The following is a 16,724-nucleotide window of genomic DNA, read 5'->3' as shown; positions in this document are numbered from 1 at the left end:
CAAAAGTAATCAGGGAGCAGGCAGGGACATGGCTCATGAACAAAGTGTTTGCTATGCAAAGCATGAAAACTGGGGTTCAGCTCCTCAGAATCCAGGTCAATCAGATGGGTTCGGGGCCTGCCTATGATCTTAGCATTTGGAAGGGAAAAAAAGGAAGTTCAGAGCAAGCTTGCTAACTAGACTAGCTGTTTCAGTGAGCTCTGGGTTCAACTGTGAGAACCTCAATGAATAAGAACAACAATGGAGATGTCAATCTCGGGTGGGCAGACACACACACACACACACACACACACACACACACACACACACACACAAAGTGATTAAGAACTAGCCCCAACCTGTGAGAGCACAGCACAGAGTAGGTGCTTGAAAGCAACCAGTCACACCAAACAATTGACTTGATTGCCATCACCATCTCTGAACTTGCTGGGGCACCTTATTTTACATTTTAATATGGATTTATTTGCTAGAGCAAATTCAGATGTGAACATCCAAACCCACATACATTTCCTGCCCTCTTCTAGGTGGAAGGATTTCTTGTGGCCAGGCCTGGTCTTATATACAGCAAGTTTCCAGGATGTTGGACTGACATCACCCACCCCTTTCCCACCCACACACTTTCAGAAGCCCCCCTTCCCTGGAACATAAACTTATACAATTTACAATTCATTGACCTCTGAAAAACCGAGTCACGCCCTGAAAGAGAGCAGATCACAAAAGCTTTCCCAAGCGGGATTCTTTGTTGACACTGGTCTCTGGTTACACCCCAGGCATGAAAAGGGAGGAAATTCTTCAAAGGCAGTGCTCCCCTACTTTTGTCTGTCTCTAGCAGGACCCCTTGCGCCCCCACTCTATCCTCCCAGGAGGGAGGCACTGTCAGTTCAAAAGCAGAGCGCTGCAGAAGGAGGCACTTTCAGGTTATACCCTATATATAGCTAAAATACTTATAGGGCCTGTCTCGAGTTACTTGGCAAAGGTTTAAAGCCTTAAACAATTCCTGTCAAGTGTGCTGTGTTATGAGGCCCCCTTCCTGTCCAAAACCCTTCTTTGGCCCAGGCCCTGGGAGTCACCTTTCTCCTTCCGGCCACTCCTGGCTTGTCCTCTTTAAGTCTGCCTAACAGCCCCACCCCCACCCCCACGGCCCAGGTCTGCCCTGGGTTGCAAGGCTAAGTACACTGCTGACTTCTTGATAATGAGGCCTTTCTGCAGACTCTTTGCAGTATACTAGCCTGGGAGGCTCCTGCTTTCCTGGGTCAGAGTCAGAGAACAAATATAAAACATGAAGGAAACGCACCTCTCTGGCCACCAATAGAACGTTCTGCTCATCTAGCTGAAACTCTCTCCTCAATACAACTTTCTACACAGCTCTGTAAAGACAAGGGCACTAGAATTACAAACAGCTGTCAGACACGGTATAGGTGCTAAGAACTGGTCCTCTGGAAGAGCAGCCAGTGCTCATAACAGCCGAACCTTTTTCCCCCCTTTCTTTTTATCCTTTTAAGACAGTCTTGTTATATATGTTAGCATTCTGTCTAAGCTCCACCCCCACAGTTACCTGGCAACAGCCAGGTATGCCTGACACTATTAAAGAGACTGCTTGCCCCCTCCTCCCTCTCTTGCTATCTTGCTCTTCCCCCATTGTCCCTTCTCTCCCCATTCCCCTCCCCCCTCTCTCCATGTGCTCATGGCCGGCCTCTTCTCCTCTATTTCTCTACTTCTCTCTCTCTCTCTCTCTCTCTCTCTCTCTCTCTCTCTCTCTCTGTGTGTGTGTGTGTGTGTGTGTGTGTGTGTGTGTGTGTATGTGTAACTCCCCTCCCCATGCCCTGAATAAACTCTATTCTATACTATACCACCTTGTGACTGGTCCCTTGGGGGAAGGGATGCCTCAGCGTGGGCACGCAGAGGCACCCCCTTCCCTCATACCTCACCATACCTCCATAGAACATAATCCTCCTCTCTTTGTTTTATAAACACAACAACATAAACCATGCTAGCCTCAAACTTGCAACAGTCTTCCTTTCTCTGCCCCCAGACTTCTAGGATTACAGGTGTATGCCGACATGCCTTCATCAAATAACTCCACCTCAAATAACTGTCTTTCACGCAGTCACAGTTGCCTGCAGTATGTGTACTGTGCAGAGGGCAAAACCCCAGAAGCCAAGATTAAGAAGGACAACTACCAGAGGCCTGCATCATACATGACACAGACAGTCTTGGCCCTGAACCCCTGGATTTTTTAAGTTTTTATTACATTTTATTTTTTGTTCAGGCCATGTGTGTTTGGGGGCATGGTGGACATCTGATCAGAGAACAACGTGAGGTAGTGGTTCTCTCCTTCTACTGTGTGGGCCCCCAGGATCGAACTCCAATAGTGAAACTTCTGCCACAAGCACCTTTACACGCCGAGCCACTTTGCTGGCTCAAGCAGGCAATTTTATTGACTGCTGTACAGACTCCATCCAGGAATTGAAAGCCCGAGAAAAGCTGAAGAGGGAGAAAAATTATATTTTTTTATGCCACAGAGAACCACCATCCTCCATCGAATTAAATAATTCTCTGTTAAAGTGGGGGCCACACTGCACTAAAGTGACTACTAATGAAAGGGAGGGAAACTCTGCTCCTGGAATCGGCACTTGTGGGTTTTTCCAAAGTGAGGGAGAAAAATTCACCTCATATCCTTTTGTTTGTCATGGCACCAGAAAAGGAGGAAAAACAGAATTCTGTCCCTTTCGATCTCTGAAATGCAGATGACAGGACCCAAGCTTCCCATCTCTCAGAGAGTCTAGGGAGAAAGGTTGACTTGCTAGCTCTAGGGGACTAGCCACTGTCAAAGAGCTACAGCAGAAACTGCAGCATCCGGAGGCCTTCTCCTGCGGCTCAGTCGACCTCTGCAGGTATCCTTACCTGCAAGGCCTGGAGATAACACAGTGCTGCTCATCCTCGAGAAGTTCTGGGGTGGGCACATGCCAAGCACACACCGAATCTCAGCTGAAGGAAGCATGCTTTAAGACTGACGTCCAAACTTTACAGGGGGGTTCAGGTAGAAAAAGACTCTCACCTCTTTTCTTCAGGAGTTGATTAAAATGCCAAGCGTACAGAATAGCTTCCTACATTCTTCCTATCGAGAACCCCTTCTAGAGAGAGCTGGCTTTTCAGGAGTGACTTTTGTGCTGACTAGTCTAATGTCAGCACACACACAACTAGAGTTATCTGAAAGGAGGGAAACTTACTTGAGAAAATGTCTTCATAAGAGCTGGCTGTGTGGCATTTTCTTAACTAGTGATTTGATGGAAGAGGGCCCAGCCCATTGTGGGTGGTGCCATCCCTGGGCTGGTTATCCTGGGTTCTATAAGAAAGCAGGTTGGGCAAATCATGGGGAGCAAGCCAGTAAGCAGGATCTTCCATGGCCTCTGCATCAGCTCCTGCCTCTAGGTTCCTGCTCTGTTTGAGTTCCTGTCTTGACTTCCTTTGGTGCTGAACAGCAATATGAAAATATAAGCTGGATCAACCCTTCCCCCACACCCTAGCTGCTTTGTGGTTACAGCGTTTCGCTGCAGTAATAGAAACCCTAACTAAGACAACTTTCTTCTGCATATAATAATTTAGTTCTCCAAATATATCTGAGTCAGTCACATGGTCATCAAAATAAAAACAGGTTTATTTGGGTTAAGGAATATTTTCAGAAATTTGTATGTGAAAAGGACACATAACACATGGAGTGGCCAGAAATACTCTAATGCTAAAACAACACCATCTGAAACCACATCAGTTTTATCTATTTTAATCTCCAAGATTGACTTGTACTGGTGGGATAAATGAGGATGAGAAATGAATTAATAAACCTTTAAGCCTTTACAAGTCTTATAGACCTTCCTGGGATCTCTTACAGACATTTCTAATCCTCACAGCAGCACTGTGAATACAGTATTAATATTTCTACTTTATGGAGAAAGACCCAAACTCAGAGAGGCTATATAATGTTCCCAAGATCACACAGCTAATAGATGGCAGAGACAAGATCCAAACCCTTACTTCTTCGCCACATTCAGAGATACAAACTATATTATTATCACAGAGAATACAGTGTAACACTGGCTGTTGACTGAAACCTTGTCAAAGTGAGCTGCGGCCAGACCTGGAGGTGCATACTACGGCTAATCCCAACTACTCAGAAGGCAAGAAAGATCAATGGGAAGGCAGGAAGATCAATGGCTCAGGACTACCTGGGCTACAGGGAGTTCAAGGTTACCCTGGTTGTCCATAATTGTTTCAATGAGAAATGTCCCCGTAGTCTCAGACATTTGAACACTTGATTGAGAGATTTAGGAGACATAGCCCTGTTGGAGGAGGTATGTCATTAAAGGTAGGCTTTGAGAATTTAAAGACTTATGCTATTTCCTATTTTCTCTCTCAGCTTCATGCTTGCAGCTCAAGATGTGGAGCCTCAGCTTCCTGCCCCCGATGCCATGTCCATTGTTCAGGCACCATGGGCTCTAAAGCTCTGGAAGAGTGGTACAGCAAATAACCTCTCTCCCATACGTTGTTTTGATGCCGGTGTTTTACCTCAGCAATAGAAAGTAACTAATACAGAAGTTGGTAAAAGAATGGGTTATTGCTGTGAGGACCCAACCATGTGGTTTCTAGGAAGAAGGTAGAAGGCCTTGTGTGCTGGCTAATTTTGTCATCGTGACACAAGTTAAAGTCATTTGGGAAGAGGGAATCTCAACTGAGAAAAATACCCCACCAGATTAGCTTGTGGGCAAGCCCATGGTGCAACTTCTTGTTGGTGACTTATATGGGAGGGCTCAGGTAGGCAGTGCTACCTTGGGGTGGTGGTCTTGGGTGCTATAAGAAAGCAGGCTGAGCAAACCATGGGGAGCTAGCTAGTAAGCAGCAATCCTCCAAGGTTTCTGCATCAGCTCCTGCCTCCTGGTTCCTGCCCTGCTTGAACTCCTGTCCTGAGTTCCCTCAGTGATAGAGTATCTGGAAACATAAGTGAAATAAACCCTTTCCTCTCCAAATTGATAGAAATCCTAACTAAAACACTATGGAACTTTGAACTAGAAAGGCCAGTTGGACACTATAAACAGAGCCTAATCAGCCATCATAACAGGAGCTTGAACCAATAGTGCTGGGAGCTACACAGACTGTGCAGGGCCAGCTTAAGAGGTATCGTAGGAGAATGATAGCAGTCACAGGGAAAGAGACCATTCTTGTAAAGCGTTGGCAAAGAATACAGATTCCTTCTGTCCATGTCCAAAGAATGTCTGAGACTAATTTTAAAAGTAGTCTAACCTGCTTGGTGGAGACAATTTTAAGAAAGTCTTGAACCATGTCATGTGGTTATTAGTATCATTGTTATACAGGTCTATAGTGAGAATAGCAAATGGAGAAGAAAAAAATAAACACAATATGTACTATTCGAAAAGGAAGAGGACCCTGGTAAGCTTAATGTTACAGCCGAGGTTTGTTCTGGAAGAAAGGCTGCAGCTGTTAAGATTACTGTCGGGGGGGTTGGGGATTTAGCTCAGTGGTAGAGCGCTTGCCTAGGAAGCGCAAGGCCCTGGGTTCGGTCCCCAGCTCTGGAAAAAAAGAACCAAAAAAAAAAAAAAAAAAAAGATTACTGTCATTAGGTAAAGACCAAATCTGCAGCGGAAATAAAGAAAGGGCTGCCCCTCAGAGCAAAACCCCATTTGCCTAACCAGCTCATTTGTGAAAGAAAAAGGCCTGAGAAATTATCTGTTTCTAAAAAAGAACAACAAACAAAAGTTGCTACAAATGTGACTCAAGGGGACCAGGGTCCATCCTAACCTAGCTGTCAAACTTGTGGGAAAGATGAGCGCACCAGTAAACAGGTGGTGAACTTTGTCCGTGGTTCTGACCACTCCTGAGGCCAGGTTCCTGCATGGGCAGACCCTGAGAGGTCATTGTGTGAAGTTGTACAAGTGAAGCCTGGTTGAAGTGAAGACCCTCAAGATCTTAGAGATTCCAGAGCTTTTCGATATCTGCCAAGGAGAGCTGTGGAACCAGTCTAATCAAAAGAAGCATGCTACAGCGGGCAACACCTGAAGTGCCTTCAGACAGAGTATCTAAGCCTGTTGATGCCAGACATGGAGCTACAGGAGTTCGCATTGCTGGCCTTCAGTCTTTCTTTGGTCCAATATTTCTTCACTATGTCCCCATTCCTTCTTTTTGGAATGCTAATGCATATTCTGTACTATTGTCTGTTTGAAGGCGTGTCATTTGTATTTGTTTGTTTGTTTGTTACCAGGGGGTTATAGATAAGTGACTGCCTTTGAGTCTCATAAGAGACTTTGAACCTTGGGTTTCCAGTGTTGCAACTGTAAAAGACTATGGGGAGTTTTAAAGTTGGACTAAATGTGTTTTGCCTTTTTCATTCATCCACAAGACTGTGAGGGCCAGGAAGTAAATGTGATACTTTGAATGAAAAATGCTCCCTGTAGCCTCAGGATTTAAATACTTGGTTCCTAACTGATGACTTGTTTGGGAGTTTAGGAGGTATGGCTTTCTTAGAGAAAGGGGGTCATCGCTCGAAATGGGCTGTCAGGGTTTAAAGACTCCTACTAGTTGAGTTCATTTTCTCGGCTTAGTCTTGAGGTTCATCCTCAGCTTCTCAATCCTCCCTTTACTCAGCCATCATGGCATCTAACCCTCTGGAACTGAAAGCTCTAGTCAGCTGTAAGCTCTAGTCAGTGGTCCTTCTAGAGTGGGAGTTCTCAACCTGGATGTCGTGACCCCTGCATATTAGACATCCTGCATATCAGATGTTTACATTACGATCCATAGCATTATCAAAATTACAGTTACAAAGTAGCAACAAAAATAACTTTATGGGGGTCACTACAACATGAAGAACTATATTAAAAGGTCACAGAATAAGGAAGGTTGAGAACCACTGCTCTGTAGGCTGCCTTGTTCATGGTGCTTTATTACAACAATAGAAAAGTAGTTTACTGGGCTGGAGAGATGGCTCAGCTGTTAAAAGCACCCGACTGCTCTTCCAGAGGTCCTGAGTTCAATTCCCAGCAACCACATGGTGGCTCACAACCATCTGTAATGAGATCTGATGCCCTCTTCTGGTGTGTCTGAAGACAGCACAGTGTACATATATATAATAAATGAATAAATAAATAAATAAATAAATATCTTCTTTAAAAAGAAAAGAAAGAAAAAAGAAAAGTAATTACCAAGACCTGTTTCCAATTAAAAGAGAGGGAAAAAGAAGGAGGAAGAAGCTCAGAGGTAGAGAGGGTGGGGCACCTGGCACTTGCAAGGCTGCAGACAAAGGCGCCAACAGCAACATGGTGGTTGGTAGTCAGATTTTAGTATTTATTTTACTTGGAAGTAGTTGCTGCTGGTCTGGTGACGGTGCTGCACTTCCTTAATTCCAGTACTTGCAGGCAGATCTCTGTGAGTTGGAGGCCAGCCTGGTCTCTGGTCTACAAAGTGAGTTCCAGGTCAGCCAGAACTACACAAAGAAACTGTCTCAAAAAAAAAAAGTAAGAAAAAAAAGAATTGTTGGAGCAATATTTATATATTTTTAATATGTCAAAAGTTAAACAGAATTTAACATTGACTTAGCAATAGTTTGTAATGATCTGTTCTTATTCTTAATTTATTATGTGTGTGTGCGTGTGTCTGTGTGTGGATTTGTATAAATAAGTACCCTCAGGGGTCAAAAGAGAGCATCAGATGCCCTGGACTTGAAGTTGTGAGCCATCCGACGTGGATGCTGGGAATAGAATTTGGGTCCTCTGTGAGAGCAAGTTCTTTTAACCACTGAGCTGCCTTTCTAACTCCATGAATTAGTCATACTTTTAAAGTATTGTCTATTCTTAACAAAAAAAAGTTTTCAATCTCTTAAAATTTCCTTCTGCATAGCAAAATTTGGGAATTAGAAGTGATAAAGAAATTCTGTCTCCAAAACTTCTCGTCGCCTCCTGATTTCCTTTACAGTTGGCCGTGGTTCCTATAACATGTTAAAAAGCATGAGAGATGTCTAAAATGAAAATTCAGTTTTGGAAACCATCTAATAGCATCAGAGGAAAGAAGGCCCGGGGGGAACACTTTCTAAAAAACAGTGTCACTGCTATATCAGAACTTCAGAAAAGCTATGACTCTGTGACAAAGGAAATGCACCTGACAGAAAGCGTTCTTCAGCTTCCTGGTAAACCTGCTGGCTCAGTGTGCCCTCAGCCAGGATCTGGAAAGAAGGAAAGAAAACCAACAGACACTTTTCCTTCTTGCTCATTTGTCTGGGAAGTTGCCCTCAGCTCTTCTCAGCAAGCTGAGAAAATTAGATTCATAAATGGCTAACCTACCAAACTCGCCCAGGGCTCTGGTGCAAGCATGGATTTACTACTCTTGAGTCCCTGAAGTCGATGCCTAAATTCTATTGTTTGCCTTTTGATCTTGGAAAATGTGCATTAGCCTGTGGTCGCATTGGGGTATATTTGTTGAAATGAATGTGTTCCTTCGTTACAGCATCCAGTGGTTCACAATGAGAATGCTTTAGAGAAACTTAATAGAATATTAAAACGAAGGAGGTGGGAGCTACAAGACTTCAAAAGGTTCCCAGAGTGCCCTTCTAATTGGCTGAAGCTATTAACTTCTATGGCCATTTATGCAGGAATTTCACCAAGCCCCAAGTAACAACTTTAGCACAACACCCCTGATAGAGTAAAACAGATACCCAGTCACATAGTGTGTGTCTGCAGCCCTGATAAAGTAGATACCCATTCAAATAGTGCATGTCTCCTTGCAGCTTTTCCTCAGGGATGAACATTTTCTATTTAAAAAAAAATATGGCTGAACACTTTACAAGGCTGTTAAACTGTAGCCATATATCTGGCTCCAATTCTCTCCCTGGGTGGGGCCCGGCTGGCACAGGGTGTACACTCAAAGTCTGTTTGACCTTAAATGCCCTGCTTTGAGGACAGGGAGAATGGCTGGGAAGGTAAATTTATCTTCACTTTGCGTTGTAGGACAAATGCATGATGGGAAGCCTCCTTCACACTGCAAAAGAGAAGCTACAGATCCCCCGGCCCAACCTGAGAGGAAGACCCTCCTTGGAGAAAGGACAGCAGTCCTTGCCTTCTCTGGCCCTCTCAGGGCTAGGTGGCCAGCTGCAGCCATGGAGAGGTGACACTGGCAGGACATTGGCACAGGACTTGAAATTTTGGCTTTGGGTGGGATCGGATGTAGGCGAACTCATTCTACACCATGAAGGGCAAATTCCAAATTCTGAAAATATACTGTGCTGGCTACAGCATTCTTTTAGCATTTCTGCATTTCTTATTTTGGTGATGTATTTAGTTATTTATAGCTACACTGAAACACACATACACACACACACACACACACACACACACACACACACACACACGGAAGAGACATAGCTTTCTGGACCTGGGTGAGGCCCTGGCTACCAGGAAGTAATATGACCCATTAGAAGAAGGAAGGATGCTCACAAAATCCCATATGGTTTCTTTAGAAGAAAATCGGGCATCCAGAGGCCATCAACAGAGCTAGCATGAACAGGTGAGACATAGGCTGTCTCTCCCATGGCCATCCTGCCCATGACCATACATACATTCAATGTATTTCCCCCAAGATCATTAAAAACAAATATACACACTTTAAGGGGCCAACACACACACAGAGTAAATCTTGCGCGCGTCCTATGGTTTGTTTTCTTTGGTCAGCCCTTCAGTTGAGATTTATTTTTGAAGACCCAACCGATGCGGTTCCCGGCTAAACTTAACTGCTGACCGGTATTGCTTCCTTTGGACCTACTCCCTGTATTTTGAGTGACACTGACTGTCTGTCTGTGGATGATCTGGTATATTGCCCCAGTCACTTTGGCCTTTCCTTTTCAGAAGTCTGACCATGCATTATTGTTGTTAATTGTTCCGTGCATGTCAAAACACCAAAAGGTAAGTTTCCGAAACCACAGGCCAGCATCTTAACATATATCATACTATCTCTTGAACAAATGAACTTTGGGCTTTATAACTCCCTCATCAAAACAGCAGCGGAGGCTGAACACTTTACCTCTATAGATATGTATGTATAAGTCCCCTGTTGCCTTTTGGTGTGTGTGTGTGTGTGTGTGTGTGTGTGTGTGTGTGTGTGTGTGTGTTCTTGTATGTGCAAGTGCAAGTCTATGCATGTGAATGTGTGGGCCTTGATGTAGTTGCTGTTCACCTTGATGCTTTGAGACAGCATTTCTCACTGAACGTGGAGCTCCCAGACTCAGCTAGGCTTTCTGGCTGGTGAGCCCCAGAGATCCACGTATCTCTTCTTCCTTAACACCAGGGTTACAGACATTGCCATTGTGCGGTGGTATGTTTGTGTTTTTTTGTTTTGCTTTGTTTTGTTTCTTTGTGGATGCTGGGAAGCAAACCCAGATCCTTAGACATGTGACAGGCGATCTGCCACTGGAGCCATCTCCCCAGTCCAGTCACCTCTGTTAAAAGAGAAGTTCTGTATATTCAAAGACAGATTCAGCTCAAGTCCACTTCTTTTCCCAGATAGATTCACAGTGGTATCTCTTTAAGATGTCCCAGATAGATTCACAGTGGTATCTCTTTAAGATGTCCCAGATCTACACTAGTTATAAATGAAGATTATACATTTTAAAGATGGGGAAGGAGAGAGCGAGACAGGAAGAGAGAGAGAGAGAGAGAGAGAGAGAGAGAGAGAGAGAGAAGTGTTTTGAGGGGGAGGGGTGGAGAAGCAGGAAGAAAAGGAAGGAGAGGAGGAAGACTGACCTGAGCCAAAACCCGCCCTAGGGTGTGGCCCTGCAGCCCCTGCTAGCTGAGGCAAAGCCCAGCATAAAGAAGTTATTCTCTCGCAAACAAAAGCTGAGAAAGAAACCCTTTTTCCTTAGAAAGAAAGAAAGAAAGAAAGAAAGAAAGAAAGAAAGAAAGAAAGAAAGAAAGGAAAGGAAAGAAAAACCTTAATGAAAATAATTTTAAAGTCTCACCCTGAAACTTTTATTTTACACTCTTAAATTACTGCTGTTAAAATCGGTTTCTCTTTCTTTCCCTGGAAGCTATCCTATGATGTGTACATTTCTTGAGGGGGAAACCAAATCAGTCTCCCTTTCTAAGGACAAAGAAAGTGCCAAGTCTTCACGCTTACTCAGTGGACATGCTTAGGCCTCTCAGCCACCCCCAGCTCAGTCCTAGACAGCTGCTCTGAAACCATGAAAACCATTACGTTGCTTGTCACTGAAGAAGCCGGTGTGTGTGTGTGTGTGTGTGTGTGTGTGTGTGTGTGTGTGTGTGTGTGTGTTTGTGCATGCGTGCGTGTGTAAGTGCTGTGATAACTGTATTAGTGCTGGGGTTCACTGTATTAAAGTTAAATCTTTATATTTTAATCTTATGAAGTTCCTTTTATTCCTCCCAAGCTGGGGACACCATGGGTGGCAGTTCTTGCCATTTTGTTTCAGATGCTATTCGTCGTCATCGTCCGTTGTTGTTGTTGTTGTTGTTGTTGTTGTTGTTGTTGTTGTTGTTGTTCATTTTGAGACAAGATCTTACTCTGTAGCCCAAGATGCCAGGATGACCTCAAACTCAATCCTCCTGCCTCAGTCTTCCCGGTGCTGTGATTATATATCTATATTACCATTTCCAGCTGCATTCCTTTTATCCCTTGGTTCTGGCTGGCCCTGCTCATATGGAATTATATGTGTGTAATTCTTCAAGGAGCTTCAAGGACTTCACTCTTCACTACCGTGAGACCCAGAGAGGCCATATTGAGAAGCCCAAAACTGAGGTGAGAATGCCAAGAATCCACATGTGTATAGAGTCAGAGAAATGGCAGGGGCGGTGAATGTGTAGGGTAACTACAGACCAAAGCCAGTCTCAGTATCTGGGTAATGGAGAAAGACTTGCCCATCCCTGAGTCAGTCCTTATCAGACACACCCAAATCTATTATGGGAAACAAGAGTATGTCATCAATACACTGTCACTGCATGCAGCGTATGATGGTGTCCTTGAGATAATGCCAAGTCACAAGACTATGCTGATAATGAGATGTTCTCATCAAAAGCCCATATACCAGTATCAAGCACTAGAAGCAGGTAAATGAAGGGCTTTGCCCATCAGAACCTTTGATCTCAACGTCACGCACTGCCTGTTGCTTCTAGTGTACCAGGCATTCTTAGCCCTTCATCAACTTCAAAGATTCAAACATGAATGGAGCAAGTATCATCTTCCTAGGGTCGAATCTTTCAAACCTTCCTGACTATAGTCCTAAAATTTCTGTCACCACAGTAACTTTTAGCATTTACACAGTGACTGATCTGTGCTAGTCAGACACTCGGCAGTTTAAACATCCTGTGGACATGGTCTTAAATCTTACTTGTACTTTTGAGACAGGATCAAATCATGTTCATGGCCAGCCTGTGAACTCACAACAATCTTCCTTGCCTTTGACTCCCAAGTCTTGAGAATTCAGATACATTCCAGCAGGTCCGTGTTTTAGCCTTCTTTAACTCACTGACTATGCAAGCAGGAGGCATTTTAGAGGCAATCCTGTCTGATCCTCACCCTTTATAAATAAGGAAAGGAGACTTGGATGATACCAGGCACTGGCGCAGCTGTGCCCTTCCCCGTGGGGAAGGGAGCAATCCTTCAGGAAGTTATTTCATGCTCAAAGTGCACCAAAGTCTCCACACGGGCTTTGGTGACAACAGCTCGAGGGAGAGTGACATTAGTCCATGACAGAACAGCCAGAGCCAAGGAGCACCCGAACCCTGCTGGCATGGTCATGGAAGCAGAGGCACCCAAATGAGCTTCTCCTCGCTCTAGCGAAGCCTAGGAACCTGAGCAGTTGGTCTTTTTTGTCTTACCAAGCTATAAGGATGAGTGACACTCCTGTTTCAAGTACACTTAAAAAGTCCTCAGCTAGAGGACAACTTTCTGGGTTTTCATTGTCCTTGAAAAGCAAAAATAAAGGAGAGGGAAACCATCAGAGAGAAGCAAACCAAGGAAAGAGATCAGGTGAGGGTGTGGCCTCTGGCTCCTGACTAACGCTGCTTGTGACTCTTTGCTGCAGGACAGTAGATGCCAAACTGAGGAATGGAGCTGCCATGCTTGAGCAGCTGGATCTGATGCTCAGTGCCACCAAAGCAAAATGAAATAAATAAATAAACAAAACAAACAAACAAACAAAAATCTACCACACAGTTGAGCACCTGTAGTCCCAGCTACTCAGGAGGATTCGACAGGAGGATTACATAAACCTTAGAGTCTGAGGCCACGCTAGGCAGTGGTGGCACACGTTTTGAATCCCAGGCAGAAGCAGGCAAATTTCTGAGTTTGAGGGCAGCATGGTCTACAGAGTGAGTTCGAGGACAGCCAGGGCTACACAGAGAAACCTCAAAGAACCAAACAATGAAAAGTCTGAGGCCAGACGAGCAACATAGTGAGACAACAAGAACAAAACACAAATACCGAAACAAACACGGTTCTATCTCCTCTTCAGGAGACTAAAAGAACAAAACACATAACTTTAATTGTGGTCTTGTTTGTTTGTTTGTTTGTTTTTCTCTCTCTAAAGAAAGTAGTTTAGAAGCTAGAAAAATGGCTTACAGACATCTTGAGTTCTGTCCCCAGCACCCACATCAGATGGCTCACAACCCCCTGATCCGCACTATGAGCACCCTTGGGTACCTACACAGACAAGCCATATACTCATACAATCAATTAATTAAATACACTTGAAAATATTTAAAGAGTGAAGCTTATGGTAGACCTAATGATGATAGTGTTAACTTCTGTCAATTTATTATTTATGTAGGAAACACCAAAACCATGAAGTAGTATATCAAATATGTCACATATATATAATACACATGGTACAGAGATGGGTCAATGACCTGAGCTTGTTAAATTAGGCTTAATTGAATTATAACAGCTTTAAGCTTCCCTACTCTATTACAAGGTGATACACAGATATTCATATAAGCCATACACACATACATGCATATGTATGCAGGCATACACATGTGCTTACATATGTCTATCATATTGACACCATTTGATACCTCCAGTTCTAAGTCTCCCCTCCAGCTGAACAAGTCAGTTCACTGGGCATTCAGGGAGCAGATTCTGAGCCCTCTTGGGCCACACACACTGTTGGCTCAATCTGTAAACATGTAATTATTTAACTTGCCTTCTAAAATAGCACCACACCCTGGATGATGCAAACCCCACCATTACAAGATAAGCTCTGTCTCAAGTTTCTGCTCGTTAACAGTGCCTGAAGTATTTGCTCATAGGCTCGGGGACTGAGGCAGAAGTAAACAGTCAGGCCAGCACTACAGGGACGGCTGGCTTACAAAACCCACTTTCTTATATTGTGAAAGCAATGAATGAAGTTCAGTGGGACTCCTGGATGCATGGCTTCATCCCACACCACACTGGTCAAAAGACACCTTTGGCTACCTCCCTGACCCCAATACCAAGGTCATTTTCCCTGCCCCTGGTATCGGAGGCAAGCCTAGGCAGACTCTGCAACAGGGCCCCTTCTCCGATATGTCCTGCATCCGGTTTGATGACCTCAACCTGGTTTCTGCCCATCAGTACTGTTCTCCAAGGGCCTTCACACAGGCATTTAACCTGGTTGGACTTTTTGATTTTTAAAACTACAAAAATCCTTTTTTTTTTTTTTTTGGTGTGGCTCTTTTTCTAATTAAACAAAACAAAACACGGTGTCCTGGACAAAAACCTCTGGTACAACCTTGTATTTTGGTACCATTTGACTTTGGGTATCTTGCCTCCTCCCCCACTATCCCAAATATATTCACTACCAGGTGATACAACTGAATGGTCAGGAGCAAAGCCCAGAGAACTAGAGGGAGAGACTTGGATACCTGATCCAACCCTGCTTTCCTTTCCTAACATCTGACAGACAAGTGATTGGGTGGGTGGGTGGGTGGCTAGATTGATAAAAGAATGCTTTGCCAAGGTGTTTAGACCAGCGCCTGGTGGGCAGTAAATCCTACTATGTGATGTTAGATGTTGATTCCCATCTGCTCCTAGGTTGGGAGACCATAAGGAGATGGGGCTCTCTCTGTGATAATGAGACAAAGTATGCCTCAGTGGCTGCAGATAAACCCTACTGGCCAGTTGTCCCCTTAAAGAACATGGTTTGTTCTTCCTGTTTTCAAATGGCAAAATCCTATTCTCTAAATTGAAAAGAAAAAGATTTTATTTATATTATGTACATGCATGTGTGTGTGCATGTACCCTCAGAGGTCAGAGGAGGAAGCTAAATCCCCTGGGACTAGAATTACATGCAGTTGTGAGTTGCTTGTTGTGGGTGCTAGGATCAAGGCTCCAGTCCTCTGAAGGAATAGCAATTACTTTTTTTTCCTGAACTGGGGACCAAACTCAGGGCCTTGCACTTGCTAGGCAAGCGCTCTATGGTAGAGCTGAGTTAAATCCCCAACCCCAGCAATTACTTTTAACCCCATCTCTCCAGTCTCCTGATCTCTGGACTTAAGTAGTTGGTTTCCATTTTAAAATATTAGTATTTAGAGCTGGGGAAACAACTTGTCCTCTAAAGTGCTTGCTGTGTCAGCATATTTTGACACACACCCATATCCACATCAAAAGCTAGCACCATGGTATACATCTGCAAGTCCCTTGCCGGGGAGTCAGAAACGGTTCCCTGGTGCTCTCTGGCCAACCAGCCTAACCTAAGCAACAAGTCTCTGAGATATTATACCCAAGACTAACATCTGGTCTCTATCTACAAACGCACACAGAATATTAGTGTTACAGCCAAGGAAGGTACAGATGTACAAAGGCAAACAGAGCCCTTTAGTCACCACTGTGTGGCCTCTGGCATGTCTGGATCTATAATGTCAGTATTAGTATTTTCCTGTTTATTGTTTGTGCTTGTTCCCCAGTGAACAACTACTTCCAGTTTCCATCTGCTCCCAGAGCTGACCCTATGCTACAGTTCTCAGTACCTAGATCCCACCCAGAAAGAGCTGGTCTCCCAGGAGTGCTGACACACAGGCTTAAAGGAGGGTCAAGCCACTGTCAGAGACAGCAAGACCAGCTAACACCAGAGATAACCAGGTGGGAGAGGCAAGTGCAAGAACCTAAGCAACAGAAACCAAGGCCACTTGGCATCATCAGAGCCCAGTTCTCCCATCATAGCAAGTCCGCAGTGAACAACCTGTGCTGGATAGTTTTATGTCAACCTGACACAAGCTAAAGTCATCTGAAAGGAAGGAACCTCATAAGATGAACAAGTGATATGAAAGTATAAGCCAAATAAACCACTTCTTGATCAACTTACTTTTGGTCATGGTGTTTTCATCACTGAAATAATAACCCCAACTAAGACAAAAATTGGTACCAGAAGTGGGGTATTGTCCCCACCAGCGGGGATCCAGTTATTGAGGGTCCCGAAGAGGCTTTCTACCTGTGGGCCAAAATGGGGGTGAAGAGAAGAAGGAGACCAAGCAAAAGTTCTGTTGTCAAGGTCTCGTTTATTGGGGTGAAGGTCACAGCTTTTAAGGCTTTCAGGTAGGGGGAGTGTCCTTTGTGAAACACAGAGGAGGGGGAGGTGCGGATATAGGTAGTGATAGCTGGAGGCAAAGAGGTCAGGCGGTAGCCGATGAGGTCAGGCGGTGGAGACACCAGGTGTTGATTCAGGAGGTAACAGGTATCTGCTA

This window comes from Rattus norvegicus, chromosome 14 (assembly GCF_036323735.1).
Source record: "Rattus norvegicus strain BN/NHsdMcwi chromosome 14, GRCr8, whole genome shotgun sequence".
NCBI lineage: Eukaryota > Metazoa > Chordata > Mammalia > Rodentia > Muridae > Rattus > Rattus norvegicus.
Note: the sequence above shows the minus strand (reverse complement) of the source record.